Raw genomic sequence first — 10,702 nt, 5'->3', positions numbered from 1 at the left:
GCCAGGAAGGCTATGTTAACCATTGTGATGAAAATATATCAAACGGTCTATGAAGCTAGTGTATGATGCCCCATGATCATATCTATGTTCACAGCTATGATTTAATAAAAAAAAAAGAAGGTTCATTTTAAACATAAAGTAACTTTTAGATAACAAAGTGAATAACTAATTATTTCTTAGACAAAATCAGATTAAAAATAAACTCAGAGATTTGAGGTTATTGTCACTAAGACAAGAAAGACAAAAGACTCAAATGACCAGTGTCATAAATTCAACAGGATCGTCACTACCTATCCCACAGACATCAAAGGCATACTAAAGGAAACTAACCCTACCCCTGCAGATTTGGTAGCATACGTGAAGTGGACCAATTTCTTAAAAGACATAAACTACCAAACTCACATAAGGGAAAGTAGATAAACCGAATAAGCCTATTTGTATCAAAGAAATAGAATCAATAATTAATAACCTTTCAAAGAAGAGAAAGCACAAAGCCCAGCTGTTTTCCCTGAGGAATTACACCAAACATTTCAAAAAGAAAGAACATAAATATTCACAATTTCTTCCAGGAAATATAAGCAGAATGCCTACAATATAACACTTTCTTTTTTTTTTTTTTTGTAGAGACAGAGTCTCACTTTATGGCCTTCAGTAGAGGCCCGCATTACTTTATCACCAAAAACAGATAAAGTCACCACAAGAAAGGAAAACTAGTGGCCCTGACTGAAAACCAGCAGTTATACTGTAGCTGTTGGTTTCAAACAAAGGCCTCAAGGATTGTCCCCTATGGTCTGTTGGCTGTACTGGAATCTCAAAGGAGAACAGCTATTTCATGCGGAATAAACAACCCCCAGCTCTGTCTCATAGGAAGAGCCTCAGAAACGCTACAGTTAATGATTTCCGACTTTCAGAGGTAGGGATAGCCAAGTGTGGGAAAGCACACCTGCCCAGAATTATTATATTTTTGCTATCTTATTCCTGTTGCTGCTATAAATGAGCATTGATAAATCATATTCATGAAAGGAAAACTATAAAGAAAGGAAAACTCTCTCTCCTGAGCACAGATGTAAAAATTCTCCCCCAAAATGTAGAAAATTGAATCCAATAATTATAAAAAGTATTACATACTTGGATTTATTTTGGGTACAGAGGTTGGTTCAATATTTGAAAATCAATTAATATAATCTATCTCATCAATATGCAAAACATTGAAAAATTATATGAACACATCAGTTGATGCAGAAAAAGCATAGGACAAAATTCAACACCTATTCATGACAATAATAAATGATAAACTAAGAACAGAAGTCGTCTTTCAACTACTTGACAAAGAGCATCTATAAAATGCTCACAGTAAATATTGTACTTAAGAGTGAGAATCCAGGCACTTTCTCCCTAACATCAAAAATAAGTCAAGACGTCTTCTCCCACAGCTTCTTTTCGATACCATATCAGAAGTCCAAACTAATACAATAAGACGAGAAAGAAAATAAGAAGTATACAGATTGGAAAGGAAAAAATAAAACTTTTTGTGGCAGATGACAAGATTGCCTATGTCCAGACCCCCAAATAATTAATAAGAAATCTCCTGGATTCTTACACTGAGTAGAGCAAGTTTGCAGAATATAAAGTTAATATAAGATACTCAATTTCTTACCTGTATATCAGCAATTAGAATGTGAACTTTTAAAAAACATGCTATTTATAACAGCATCAATAAAATGAAATAGGTATAAATCTAACAAAAATATATGCATGTCTTAACACAATAACTAAGAAAATGCCATGAAGACTATGTTAACCAGTTTGATGAAAACATTTCAAATTGTATATAAAACCAGCACATTGTACCCCATGATTGTATTAATGTATACAGTTATGATTTAATAAAAATATATATGTAGTATTTCTAAACAGAAAAAGTGCAAAGATGAAAGAAATCGAGGAAAATATAAATGAACAGATTTATTTTATGTTCATAGATCGGAACAGGGCTGACATGACACAGCCGGCTAGGGCTGACATGACACAGCCGGTCTGTTGCGGCTAGGGCTGACATGACACAGCCGGTCTGTTGTGGTGCTACCTGAACTTTACCTCATGTCTTATTGTTTTATAAATTCAGATTTAACCTAAAAGTGTGTATTTGCATAGTTTAGGGCAATTGATTTAGGAGATTAACTTTTGAAGTAGAAATGTTGCTTTGGGTCATGGGTTATGCCAATTATAGTTGTTTAAGATAAGGGTTAGCATGGTTTTTGCTTTGAACTTTTGTGTATACCACCATGGTTTTGTACATGGAAGAACAAAACAGATTTGAGAGGCTACTCTCCCTGTTCTCCAGAACTGCTGGCCTTCTCACAATATAGCTTGTTGGGCCTAATCCCCGTCTTTGCATTCAGCTGACAGTGACCGGCGGCTGGATCCTTTTTGGTAATAAGAAGACTCAATATTATTAAAATGTAATCTCTTCCCAGCTTGTTTACAGCTTCAATATCATCTCAGTCAAAACCCCAGGAGACTATTGTGTTGGTATCAACAGAATGATTCTACAGTTGCGGAAGACCTAGAATAGCAGACATAATACTGAAGAATAAAATTTAATGACTTAAAGTATCCAGTTTCAGGATTTATCCTAACATTCCAGTCATCAACTAGTTTTTGTCACGTAACTCTATTCAAGACCCAAAAAATATACCCAAACAAATACAGTCAACTAATTTTTGACAAGGAAGCAAAAGCAATTCCAAGAATGGAAAGTCTTTCCAATAAATGATGGTAAAATAATTGGACATCCATCTGTTTAAAAATGAACCTAGACACAGACTCTACACCTTTCACAAAAACTAACTCAAAATGCATCATAAGCCTAAATGTAAACTAGAAAGCTATAGCACTTTTAGAAGAGAATTATAACACTTCTAGAAAGAAAAATATCTATGTGACCTTGGGTTTGGTGATGATATTTTAGATATAACCCCAAAAACACAATCCATGAAAGAAAAAAAAAATGCAATCAAGAAATTCTTTAAAAGCTGAATGGGAAAGCAACCTGCGGTCCTTCGATGCATAGAATTGAATGTTTTTCAGTAATTAAGGACGAAAAAAAAAAAAGAGCTCTCAATATACACTCTCACACACAGGCAAACATGAATAAACATTGATATGCATGTTGCTAAGTGAAAGCAGCCAGTCTGAAAAGATATATACTCACATGATATGCATGTTGCTAAGTGAAAACAGCCAGTCTAAAAAAAAAAAAAAATTAGAAAGAAAATGGTTCTTAGGGGCCTGAGGGTGGAGAACATGTTGAATAGGTGAAGTACAAGGGCTTTCTTTTTTACAGGTTATGAAACAATCCTGTGTGTTACTATTATAGTGGACACATGACATTATAAATATGCCAAAATCAATAGAATTTTACAGTGCAAAGAATAAATCTTAAGAATACAAGTTTTTAAAATAGTGTATAAAAATTCAGAAGATCAAAGAATGGAAGGCAGAATGGGGCCGTACAATCTGTATGAAACAACCTTGCTGTAAGAGTTGTGGGGAAAGGTGTGGACCTAAAGAACTTTGCAAATGAAAGGTGTTGATAGGACTTAAGACAAAAAAAGCTGTGTGTGAGCACTGTACTCTAATTAATAAAATTTTTTTCCATGAAGACAAATGTTAATAATTCTGATACCAGTATATGTGTGTACTGAAAGGAAACAACCAAGTAAACGGACAGTGGACAGCTGGAGTAGGAGGTTAAAGAAAAGTAAGATGAAGAGACTGGAATGACCCATGTGATATGAATTAGAATTGGAGACATTGGTATGAACTTATGTTTAGCTTAGTATAGACACAGATGGTCACATACAATAACACGTGTTTGTGTATTTTTACATATGTGATCATACACATATAGATTTCTTTGCTCTGTTAGCTAAGAGAGCCTAGAAGGAACAAGATCCCCAAAGCAATGAGCACCCCTAGTACCTGTATCTTTGATGCCATTCTCTAAGAAAAGCAGCCAAGGCTCCTTGGAGCATTAGTTATTTCTGGTAATGAAGCAGAAAATAAAGGAGAAGAGTCTAGAGTATCTTTTAATGCCAGAAATTAAGGAAGAGACTTAAAAAAAAAAACAAACATAATGATGGGAATGCATCAAAGGTACATTGGAGCCAACTATAAAAGAGCTACCAAAGTTAAAACAATTTGATCAACAAAATAAGTAAAGTCATATCGATTTATAACCCAAGATGCAAAATAAATATCCAGAAGTCAATAATGATATGAATAAATGAGTGAGTAGATTAAAAACTGGGGGGAATAGACGCAGCTCCTGTGCATAAAAATTCCAAGGGAGGTGGAGCTTAACTATCCACAAGTGCATAAGTGTGGTCTGTGCAGATGGATGGCCTTTCTGCCAAAGAGTGCAGTATGAAAAGTGGAGGAAAAAGTACGTTTGCAAGGGAGAAAACTGACAGCATTCCTTAGTCAGTGATCAAGGTTAAACATCCGTAATGACTCTGTATAATGATGCTGTGGTCCTTCCGCATATCAATGTACCCTTTGGTATGATGTGATAAATATGACAGATTCCATTTGCAGTCTTCCTCCCCCTAACAAATGATCCTGTAGTCTAATCACGAGAAGAACATCAGACAAATCCTAATTGCGGGACATTCTCAGCCTCATACTCCTCAAAACTGTCAAGGGCCTCAAAACCAAGGAAGTCTGAGAAACCGTCACTGCCAAGAGGAGCCTCAGGAGATGTGGCAACTAAATGTAATGTGGCTTCTTGGAACAAAAAAAGGACATTGGGTAATAACTAAGGAATTCTTAGTAAAGTATGACCTTTAGTGAATAACAAAATAGATTCATTAATTGTAACAAATGTACCAGACTAATGTCTGACACTAAGAATAGGGGAAATTCTCTGTACTGTGTTCCCAATTTTTCTATAATTATAAATCTGTTTTCAAGGTAAAAAGATCTTTTAAAAAGCTATGACAGGTTACCAGTTGATAAAGATACAGAATCCCTGCCCTAGTTATATGGATTTCTGTATATAGTTATCAGTAAATGCCTTGATCAGCGTGATAGCTGAACCTGAAATCTGTATTTCTTAAAGCTTAGCTCCTCAAACCTAAAACCAAGTGACAAGTCAAGGTAACATTTAACAGTTATGAAGCTTTTTCAGAAAAAGCACTCAATGGTATACCAGCACAGTTTATGAATATTGGCAGTTAGCTCAGCTATGAAGCCACTGCTCATTAAATTAAGATTCTCGCAACTTGAAACTAGTGTTTCTAAACATGGAGGCCTCAGCAGACAGGGTTTGCTTCCATATATAGCATTGAAGACTTCCTATTTTTTCCTTTAATCCTAGACCCTTGTCCTGGTTCCATGATTTTTAATTGGATCTGAAACAGACCCTGTTTATCATTTAAAGATGAAAGAGAGGAGAAGGAAAGCGGAAGGGAGTGAGAGAGAGAAAGAAAGAGAGAGAGCTGAAAGGCATTTTTTTCAGGTTCAATAGACATTACTTGATTACCTTGCCTGCCATCTTCAAATTGTATGATAAAACAAATATAATAAGGGTGGCAATAATTATCACCCGGGCCCTTAAAACCTTAATTTCTTTCTTCTTTTCAGGTAAGTAAACACAGCATTCAACTCTTCACTGACTGCCTGACAATCTCCCTCCAGAAAAACAATGCCCTTTCCACCTAAGCCTGGGCTGGTTTTGAAACTATATTGGCAGACAATGTTGCCTGTCTCTGAATTATTGTGTTTCACGTGGTAAATTCAATTAGCTCTGGTATGTCAGGCTTTTGTACATGTATGTACCCAATGTAATAGTTTTGTAAGCTAAAAACTATATTCATCCAAATAGCTTAACTTCTCTAGGCCTCAATTTCCTCAACTGAACAAAAAAGAGATGAAGCCAGGTTTGGGGAGTTCCCCCTCCTCTATCAAGCTGCCGGAGAGTGGCTGGAGACCCAGAACTTTCATATTTTATCCCTGTTGTTCAGTACATAGTAATCTTGTTTTTATCTTTATTGTTTTTCAGAAAATTTGGCTTGAACTTTTTGAGTTACAGGCCCTGTGTACAATATTTATATCTCCACTGTTATTTTCTATCAATCTATTTACCAAATCAAAAATTGCTTAGAAAATTATTCATACAGAGCAAAATCTACTACCTTGGTGACATTCTCATCTGTTCTTGGTTGAGATAAGACAGCCCAGATCTGTGGCTTCACCCCAGATTTAGACCATTATAATAGAAAAAAATTTGCTCTGGTTTGAAACGTATTTTTATATCCAGGTATCATTGCTTCTGAAATAGTCCCTGGACTTACCATTAGCCAGAGATACATAGTGGAAGAGTCGGTTAAGCCTATTAGAAAATTTACCAAAACTCCTGGATCTAGGGACAGTTGGCAGTTATTATCTCTCCGTGGATTAAATGAATTCTTTATATTTCTCTCTGACTGTTATTGCCTTGTGTGTATATCTATTAAAGATTGCACTCTAATTGTCTCCACTGCTCTCTAACATTGTAATGGAAGTTTTAGTCACTGCAATTAGGGAAGACAAGGTGATCAAGGGTATACATATAGGGTCAGAAGAGATCAAACTTTCACTCTTCACAGATGATATGATTGCATATCTGGAAAACAGCAGGTATTCTACTACAAAACACTTAGAAGTGATCGAGGAATACAGCAGCATCTCAGGTTACAAAATCAACATTCATAAATCCGTAGCCTTTATATATACCAACAATAGTCAAGCTGAAAAAACAGTTAAGGACTCTATTCCAAATTCACAGTAGTGCCAAAGAAGATGAAACATTTGACAGTTTATCTAACAAAGGACGTGAAAGATCTCTATAGAGAGAACTATGAAACTCTAAGAAAAGAAATAGCTGAAAATGTTAACAAATGCTAAAATATACCATGGTCATGGCTGGGAAGAATCAACATTATTGAAATGTCCGTACTACCCCCAAAAATATACAATTTTAATGCAATCCCTATTAAAGCTCCACTGTCATACTTTAAGGATCTTGAAAAAATAATACTTCATTTTATATGGAATCATAAAAAACCTCAAATAGCCAAGACATTACTCAGAAATAAAAACAAAGCAGGAGGAATCATGCTACCAGACCTCAGACTATACTATAAATCGACAGTGATCAAAACAGCATGGTACTGGCAGAAAAACAGAGAAGTAGATGTCTGGAACAGAATAGAGAACCAAGAGATGAATCCAGCTATTTAACCATTATTTGATCTTTGACAGGCCAATTAAAAACATTAGGTGGGGAAAAGATTTCCTATTTAGGTTAGAGAGGAGAGCAAGATGGCAGACGAGTAACAGCTTCCTTGCATCTGGGCACCGTGAGTCTGGGGAGATAGGACTCCAGGCATCTCTGGCTGGTGGGAATCTGCCTATCATCACCCCTGTGAGGATACAGGGAGTCAGCGAGAGACTTCTGGACCCCAAGAGGAAGACTAAAACAGTGGAAAAATGGCAAGTGGTCGCGTGTGTTCAATCCGTCTAAACCCGCCCACAACTGTAAGTTCACTATCAGCGAGACTGCAAACTGGAAAGGCCTTACTTGTGAACTGTTTTGGTGTCTTTGGACTTGGCACTCAGTTGAACTGCTTGGGGAGAGCCTGAGTGGGAGTGCGTAGAACTCTGGCTGTTGTCTAGGGCCCCAGTCTGAGCCGCTGAGTCACACGGAGCTAATAGTGTTTGGCTGTGGGCCACAGGGAGCCATTGTGAGTGCTCTGGCAAGCTCCGCCCTCAGGGTCGCAGAGCTAGAATCGGGTGGGAGCTGGTAACCCAGCGGCCAAGTAGCCTAAGAGTGGGGTCTGAGCCGCCTTGCAGCCCTAACCCTCAGGGGCAGAGTGAGACCAGTTTTGGCACACTGGGTAAGTGGATAGCCACTTCAGCAGTGATTCCAGCGACAACCACTTTCCTGGGAAAGCTTCTGCTCAGCAAGTTTACAAGTTCAAAGTGCCTTTTAAGTGGGCTGAAGAGAGATTTAGGGTGCCTACCTGCTGGGGTTTGAGAAATCAGCAGCCTCCAGTCATATCAGAACTGTGATTAACACCTCATACCCCAGAAGACCATGTGTTGCCCAGACAATATTCAACAACATATACATACTGCTTTGTTTTTGGTTGTGTTTTGTTTTTTCTGTTTTTGTTTTTTTTTTTTGGTTTGGTTGTATTTTTGTTTGTTTTGCTGTTGTTGATGTTGTTTTGTTTTTTAATTTCAACCTTTTCCATACAGATCTTTTTTCTTTCTCAATTTTTCTAGTTTAATTATAATTTCCCCTTGCTGCCTTTTTTAATAACTAGAAATTCATTTTTGCTAGTGTTTCTACTGCTATTATTTGGTTTTCACCCAATTTTATCCTGTAAAGTTTTCTGTTTGCTTGTTTTGGTTTGATTTATAGCATTTTTGTCTTTCCTCTCTACTTGGTGGAGGTGGGGTACTGTGTCTGATCAGGTTAGCTCTCAAGGGAACCACCAAACTGGGCACCCCCAGAAGGTGGGTTTTTTTTAAGGTTGTATCAAAGTACCCTACTGTACACCTATATTGCTCTGTCTCCCTCTTTCTGTGCCTCTATTCTTTTTGTCAATATTCCTTTTACCCACCCCCTCTCCTTTCTCTATTTTTCTTTTTTATTTTTTTCTTATAACTCGGTCCTCCTTTCTTTTATCCCTTTTTTGCTCTTCAACCTTCTCACCCTTCTGGTCCTGTAACCCTTAGTCCACAGGCACGAGAAGGAAAATTAGGGCAAGGAAACAGATAAAAGAAATCATTCATGAGGAAGAATCAGCAGAAATCTCCAGGCAACATGAAGAACCAGTCCAGAACAACCCCTCCAAGGGACCATGAGGTAGCTACTGCACAGGATTCCACCTATAAAGAAATGTTAGGAATGACAGAAAGGGAATTTAGAATACACATGTTGAAAACAATGAAAGAAATGATGGAAACAATGAAGGAAACTGCTAATAAAGTGGAAAATAACCAAAAGGAAATCCAAAGACAGAATCAAATAAGAGATGAACGATATGAAGAATATAAAAAGGATATAGCAGAGCTGAAGGAACTGAAGCAGTCAATTAGGGAACTTAAAGATGCAATGGAAAGTATCAGCAACAGGTTAGACCATGCAGAAGAAAGAATTTCAGAGGTAGAAGACAAAGATCTTGAGATAACTCAGATAGTAAAAGAGGCAGAAGAGAAGAGAGAGAAAGCAGAATGTTCACTGTCAGAATTATGGGACTTTATGGAGCGTTCCAACATATTAGTTATAGGAATTCCAGAAGGGGAAGAAGAATGCCCCAGAGGAATGGAAGCCATACTAGAGAATATTATAAAAGAAAATTTCCCAAATATCACCAAAGATTCTGACACACTGCTTTCAGAGGGATATCAGACCCCAGGTCGCCTCAACTCTAACCAAGCTTCTCCAAGACACATTGTGATGAACCTGTCCAAAATCAAGACAAAAGAAAAGATTCTGCAAGCTGCCAGGAGTAAGCACCAGTTGACCTACAGGGGCAAATCCATCAGAGTGACCGCAGACTTCTCTAATGAAACTTTCCAAGCAAGAAGACAATGATCATCTACCTTTAATCTACTTAAACAGAAAAATTTTCAGCCCAGAATTCTATACCCTGCTAAGCTAAGTTTCAAAATTGATGGAGAAATCAAATCATTTACGGATATACAAACATTGAGGAAATTCGCCACAACAAGACCAGCTCTACAGGAAATACTTCAACCTGTTCTGCACACTGACCACCACAATGGATCAGCAGCAAAGTAAGAACTCAGAAATTAAAGGACAGAACCTAACCTCCACACTGATGCAAAAGATAAAACTAAGCAATGGACTCTCACCAAATAAGACAAATAGAATACTACCACACTTATCAATTATCTCAATAAATGTTAATGGCTTGAATTCCCCACTGAAGAGACACAGATTGGCTGACTGGATTAAAAAACACAAGCCATCTATTTGCTGTCTGCAAGAAACACACCTGGCTTCAAAAGACAAATTAAAGCTCTGAGTCATTTTTCAGGAGAATGGCATTCAGAAGAAAAGAGGAGTTGCAATCTTATTTTCAGATTCATGTGGATTTAAAGCAACTAAAGTCAAAAAAGACAAAGATGGTCACTTTATATTGGTCAAGGGAAAAATACAACAAGAAGACGTTTCAATTCTAAATATCTATGCACCCAATTTAAATGCTCCCAGATTCTTGAAACAGACCTTACTCAGTCTGAGCAATATGATATCTGATAATACCATAATAACAGGGGACTTTAACACAGCTCTTACAGAGCTGGACAGATCCTCTGAACAGAAATTAAACAAAGATATAAGAGATTTCAGTGAGACCCTAGAACAACTGTGCTTGATAGACGCATATAGAACACTGCATCTCAAAGATAAAGAATATACATTCTTCTCATCACCCCATGGAACATTCTCCAAAATTGATGATATCCTGGGACACAAAACAAATATCAACAGAATCAAAAGAATTGAAATTTTACCTTGTATCTTCTCAGACCATAAGGCACTAAAGGTGGAACTCAACTCTAACAAAGACACTCGACCCCATACAAAAGCATGGAAATTAAACAATCTTCTGTTGAATAACAG

The 10,702-nt window shown here is 37.1% G+C and overlaps 1 non-coding gene across 1 annotated transcript; it reads left to right on the top strand.

The window, feature by feature from the left end:
- Window positions 1-713: 713 nt before the first annotated feature.
- LOC128593286 (small nucleolar RNA SNORA2/SNORA34 family) lies at window positions 714-849 on the top strand. Its single transcript, XR_008382317.1, has one exon. It is a non-coding gene; the product is annotated as a small nucleolar RNA SNORA2/SNORA34 family (small nucleolar RNA).
- The last annotated feature ends 9,853 nt before the right edge of the window (window positions 850-10,702 follow it).

This window comes from Nycticebus coucang, chromosome 1, assembly GCF_027406575.1.
Source record: "Nycticebus coucang isolate mNycCou1 chromosome 1, mNycCou1.pri, whole genome shotgun sequence".
Taxonomy (NCBI): domain Eukaryota; kingdom Metazoa; phylum Chordata; class Mammalia; order Primates; family Lorisidae; genus Nycticebus; species Nycticebus coucang.
This window is presented reverse-complemented; position numbering and strand designations above follow the sequence as displayed.